Source organism: Artibeus jamaicensis, unplaced genomic scaffold (genome assembly GCF_021234435.1).
Source record: "Artibeus jamaicensis isolate MK-2021 breed Jamaican fruit bat unplaced genomic scaffold, CSHL_Jam_final contig_415, whole genome shotgun sequence".
NCBI lineage: Eukaryota > Metazoa > Chordata > Mammalia > Chiroptera > Phyllostomidae > Artibeus > Artibeus jamaicensis.
Genome location: NW_026521823.1, coordinates 6,507,856 through 6,513,855, shown reverse-complemented (window position 1 = coordinate 6,513,855; position 6,000 = coordinate 6,507,856).

The following is a 6,000-nucleotide window of genomic DNA, read 5'->3' as shown; positions in this document are numbered from 1 at the left end:
AGACATAATAATATTTCTATGATTTTACTCATAATTACCTCCTTTAGTAGATAATAGGCACTCTGAACAATTAGAAAATAATAACAGGATAGATTTTCAGTATGTCTTCAGATAGAAGTATCTGAAGACAGATATTTCCAGTGTATTTCACTCGAAATAAGGTTATTTTGGGATCAAATAAGATATTTCCTTTAGGAAGACAAGCTCAGTGCAGGGTGAGCCTGAGTCCCAGAAATGCTCTTATTTATACCTTTTTTGTTTCCACTTTTCTTCTTCTGCATATTCTATCAGGAAGGAAGGATAGGTTTTATAATAAGCTGTTTGGACCCTGAATCTCTTTATACATAGTGGGAATTTACTTACCTGAACAATTGAAATGAAATATTTTATTGGGTCAGCTACATTCCATATTAAAATTAGTTCAAAACAAAGCAATTTGGTAAACAAAATCTTTTAATTGATAAACTTAGGGAAATTTCAAATAAATTCCAATGAATTAATGTATAGATAAACACAAGTTAAATTTTATCCCTGTAAGTAAAGTAAAATTAAGAAATTCTGGATAATTTTAACTTTGGGGATGAAAAATTATTCTTACAACAGTTTTGCCTAGGCCTAATTATGACAAAAGTTGTGTGGCACATTTAAAAACGTATTCACTGAGAATATTTTTCTTCTAATTTATTTACTACTTAGCAGTGTTCAAAGGAGTCTGTTTTATAAGCATTGTATTGATCGTATTTTGTGGCCCTGTAGCCTAAATTAATAGTAAAAATTTAATTACAATCCCCAAAATAAAGTTTAGTATTCTTTGAATGGAAGTTGTTTAGGGTAAAGGCAATCCAATTCAAAGTGAGTAATGTGTGTGCACCCTTTCACACACGCATTAGATGGAGGCATTATGACAAGCGGTAACGCAACTGCCTCTCAAACTGACAAAGCGCCTGCTGCTCGCTTTCATCAGCCTGGTCATCATCGGTCCTGCCACTCTCTCCTAGCTCCTAAGTTTAATATCTTCAAGTAACGTTCGATTTTTATCTGCTTTTTTCTATGTGATCAATAATTCACCATTTAGCAGTAGACCAATTTGGATCTAAAATGTACACAGCATTTGTTTCTTACTTCACATTCAACTGCCCCTCTTTAAGCCCAGACTTACACATACTGAATCACTGCAATAGCTTCTTGATTAGTTTTCCTCTTCAGCCTTTCCTCTTTCATCATTCCTGAATCCAATGTCATAGTAGCATTTCTAAATTACTGTTTTCATCACGCTGTTTCTCCACTCAAAATCTTCCTCTGATCGTCCTTGTGGGATAAAAGAAAATTTCTTCAGGCTGGCATGAAATCTGCAGCAGCTGACCATATTGTCTCATTCGACACATTTTTTCAGAGCTGACCATGTGTTTAGCATTCTTAGTCTCTTATAACTCCAAACACCCTGCAGGGTCTCACTTTCTGTGTGGAGATTTGTGAAAATATTCAACATGCGTTAAATGACAGTGACAGAGAGCAATTTAAGAGTTACTAGAAGATGGTGTATGTTAGTGTATGTATGTGCATGTGTACTTGTATATAAATACATTTTTAAAATATTGCATCGTATGGAAGGGCAGAAATGACATGTTTTTATAATGCATTGCAGTTGTAGTTTATAATGCACATATAGTTATGCTTTAATTTAACTATATGCGCAACAATCAGAAATAGAAAACAACTAGTATTGAGAACTACAAGATAAATAATAGATTTAGCTCTGTACTCTATGGAGATAGAGCTGAATTCCAATATGCTGGACTTATGGATTGCAATTTTTGTCTATTAAAGCAAACATGAATAAAACTCATTTTTCACTACAAGTATAAATATTATAGTATGTATTCTATACACTGTACTAAGTACTGTGGTGCAGACAGTCTAACGAGTTCTTACATTTCCTCTTCCTGGGCACATGGGAAGTCTCTAAACCTCTATTGCCCCATCTCCTTTGTATATGGGTTAGGTCGCATGACTCAGTTCTGACTAGGGTGTGTGAATAAATGTGAAACCAGCTCTTTATGGCTCTGTCATCTTCTCTCACACTTTCTCAAGAACTATTAAGGTATCTTTGAAAGCCTCCTGTTTTTGATGGCTGAATTACTGATACGGAGATGGACTGTTAGGTATAATAAATCAACTGAAATTTCTAGGTTTTGGTTACTGTGGCTACTTAACTAATGCAGGCATACTGTGTATTGTATGTAAATTCTAATGAAAGCTGCAATACTGTCACTTTTTTGTTCATAATAAAATATATTAAAAATAAGCAAGGATAGCATTAATGTAAAGATAATGTATCTACAATAACTATATATTTGTGTATAAATGTACTAACCTATGCCTATTTGTGTGTATAAATATATAGTTACATAGATCTAAATGTATATGTCCACACGTATAATGTATATGTATAGATACATGCAAATTTGTAAATGTATTCATACATGTATGAAAAATCATGTATAAATTTCAAAGACTTATTAATAGTAAAATGCTGTATTCATTTAATGCCATAACCTTTACCAATCCTCTTTTTTAAAAACCAAATCTTATTTATTTATTTTTAGAAAGGGAGAAAGGAAGGAGAAAGATGGAGAGAAACATTAATTGGTTGCCCCTTGCATGCTTCCAATGGGCGACCTGGCCTACCACCCGGGCATTCGTCCTGACTGGGAATCAAACTGGTAACCTTTCAGTTTGCAGGATGACACCCAACCTACTGAGCTACAGCAGTCAGGGCCCAACACTCACTTTTAATCTTCACAATAATCTTAGTAGTCATGTACTAATGTAGATCAGTTTCAGGATGAAATAACTGAGGCAGATAGCTTGATCATGATTAGCATTGTTAGAAACACATTGCTTGAGACACACTGTGCAACTGAGATAGCTAACATGTGAATGGAAAACTGAATGTTGAAGATCTTCCTGGAAAGTTCTCCCAACATGCTTGGCTGTCTCTTGCTCATTTTTCATGTCAAATTTCCCTGGCCACACTATCACAGGTTACTGCTTTGCTCACTACCATCACCACTCTCCTAGCTTTTTCACTGTTCACACCCTCTCCTCCCACCCCACCCACCCAGGGTATTTATTTATTTATTTATTTATTTATTTATTTATTTATTGCTTTTTTCCTTTTAGTGAGATCTAAAGTTTAATCAGGGCAGAGACCTTAGCTTTGCTGGTTCCTCTTCCCTGACGCAGCATCTGAAACATAGTGTTTTCTTAATAAATATATTTTAATTGAATGGATGGACAAATGAACAAATTAACACTGTATTTTGGCAAAACTTATTAGGTTGGCTTAAGTTTTCAGTCTTATAGTCCTGTGAATTGGGAGGAACTGGAGCATATTCATGACACATATGGCATATTCCTTTTTACAAATATCAGGCTAAATGTGAAGGTTATAAAAACTTTATCACACAAAAGTACTGGAGTTAATAGATATATTAACCCTGGAGGCAAGGGGTAAACATAAATCACTTTGTAAAGGTGGAATCATTGTCCTCATTTTACTGGTGAGGGATCAGAGGCTCAGAGAGTGTCAGTGACTTGTGTGAGATCCCAGAGCTGATTACACAATTGAAACCAGGTAGTCTGTTTTCTAACCTAATGATCTTACATTATATTTACCTGCCTTTTCACAAAATAAATTCTCCATTAATGATAGTGGTTAAGATGTCTCCATGAAGATGTGGGAGAATGTGAATTGGCTCAAAAAGAATCTATACAACTTCTCTCCTTCATGATCTGTTTTCTGCTTCCCCTGAAAAAGTTCCCTGAACATTTTTGTCTTCAGACTCCTCTCCTTCCCTTGGTATTTTGTGTGTTCTCACAAATTCACATTATTTTTATCATAGCTCTGTATCTCATGCACTTCAAATGTGTCCCCTGTTTTCAATTTCACTAACAAGCTGTAAAATAGGCTTCTATAGCCTTTCACTTCTAGTCCAGGTATTGCCAAATGACCCCTTTGCCTGTTATAGTCAATATTGAAAGTTGAGGTTAACTTAAAGTTTCTCAAGTATGATTGTAATTATCCATGTAAAATCCTCAGCACTTCCCAGAATCTATAAGCGAATTTCACGATTCTTACTGAGCCTAATGTTAGTAGCCTTCTGCCTGTAGTTTCTGTTCACCTGGACTCCCAAAGGTCCTGTCCACATGCAGTCCTTTCTCACCACACTGGACCATTCACCGACCCATTCACATACCGTTTCGAATCGTGCAAATACTGTAAAAACCAGACAGAACTATTTTACATCCATGTGCCAAGCCTTCTTGATTAAAGCTCAACTCAGAAAACATTTCCTAGATTGACTCTTTACTGCCCCATCCTTTTTCCACACCACTCTGCAAACCATCTCTTCCCAATGGTCTCCTTTGAGGATTTACACAATCTATGCTGATGCTTTTTTACATTGTATTCCAGTTAAAGGTACATGGGTCTCCTTTTTTTTTCTTTATAGGATAACTTTTAGATTTACTCCTGTATCTCTAGAGATTATAGTAAATGCTTATTTTTGAGTGATTATATGTAGTGTAAATAAAATAGCTTGCATTTCATGTTTTAAATTAACCAGAGATTTAGCCCTTGCTGGTGTGGCTCAGTGGATTGAGAGCCATCCTGCAAACCAAAGGGTCACCAGTTAAATTCCCAATCAGGGCACATACCTGGGTTGCAGGCCAGGTCAGGTGTCCAGTAGGGGGCATGAGAGAGGCAACTGTACATTGATGTTTCCCTCCCTTTCCCTCTGTCTAAAATAAATAAGTAAAAACTTTAACAAATAAATTAACCAGAGATTTAAAATGGGGGATAACTTTACTTTTATAGAGAACCTGAACAATTGAATATATAGATATGATTTTAAGTGGAGAATACCCAGGAGGATATCTCATGATTTAAATGTGATCAAGAGAGACTTCTAGCCAAGATGGAGGTGTAGGTGGAAATACTGTACCTCTTGCACAACCAAATTTAAGGACAACAAAGATTTAGAAACAAAAACACAACCAGAGCAGACAGAAAATTGAACTGTACCGAAATCTGACAACGAGGAACCATTTGTCCAGACCTGTAAGAGGGACGGAGTTGGCAGCCAGCAGAGAGGGATCATGGCAGGAAGAGGCGGTGGTTAGCAGAACCAGGTGCAGGGAGGAAACTAGCAAACCCAGTGAGGCACACAAGGCAACTATGAACACATTTGCGAGCAGATAAACCAGGCAAAAGAAAAAGGGCAGTGAGACAGACCTCACAACCCAGGGCCTCAGCACCAGGAAATAAAGCCTAAAAGCACCACTTCGGGGGCTGAGGTGCCAAGAGAGACTCGTGCCTCCCAGGAGACTTTGTTGGAGAGACCCACAGGGCCCTAGAATGTACACAAGCCCATCCACCCAGGAACCAGCACCAGAAGGACCCAATTTGCTTGTGGGAAGAGGCATAGGGGACTGAAATCTGAGAGAGATCGAAACAAGTGCCATTGCTCCCTCTCTGACCCTGCCCCCACATACAGTGACTGGGTTGACCCGTCCTGGTGAACACCTAAGGCTCCACCCATTATACATAACAGGCACAAGCAGACCAAAACACTATGGCTCAAACAGAAGAACAGATCAAAGCTCCGGAGCCAATACATCTAAGCAACCAAGAGATAGCCAACCTATCAGATGCACAGTTCAAAACACTGGTGATCAAGATGCTCATAGAACTAGTTAATTTTGGTCACAAATTAGATGAAAAAATGAAGGCTATACTAAGTGAAATGAAGCAAAATGCACAGGAAACCAATAGTGATGGAAAGAAAACTGGGGCTCAAATCAATGGAGTAAACCAGAAGGAAGAAAGAAACAACCAAACAAACAGAAAAGAATAAAGAAACAAGAATTCAAAACAATGAGGAGAGGCTAAGGAACCTCCAAGACATCTTTAAATGTTCCTATATCCAAATTATAGGG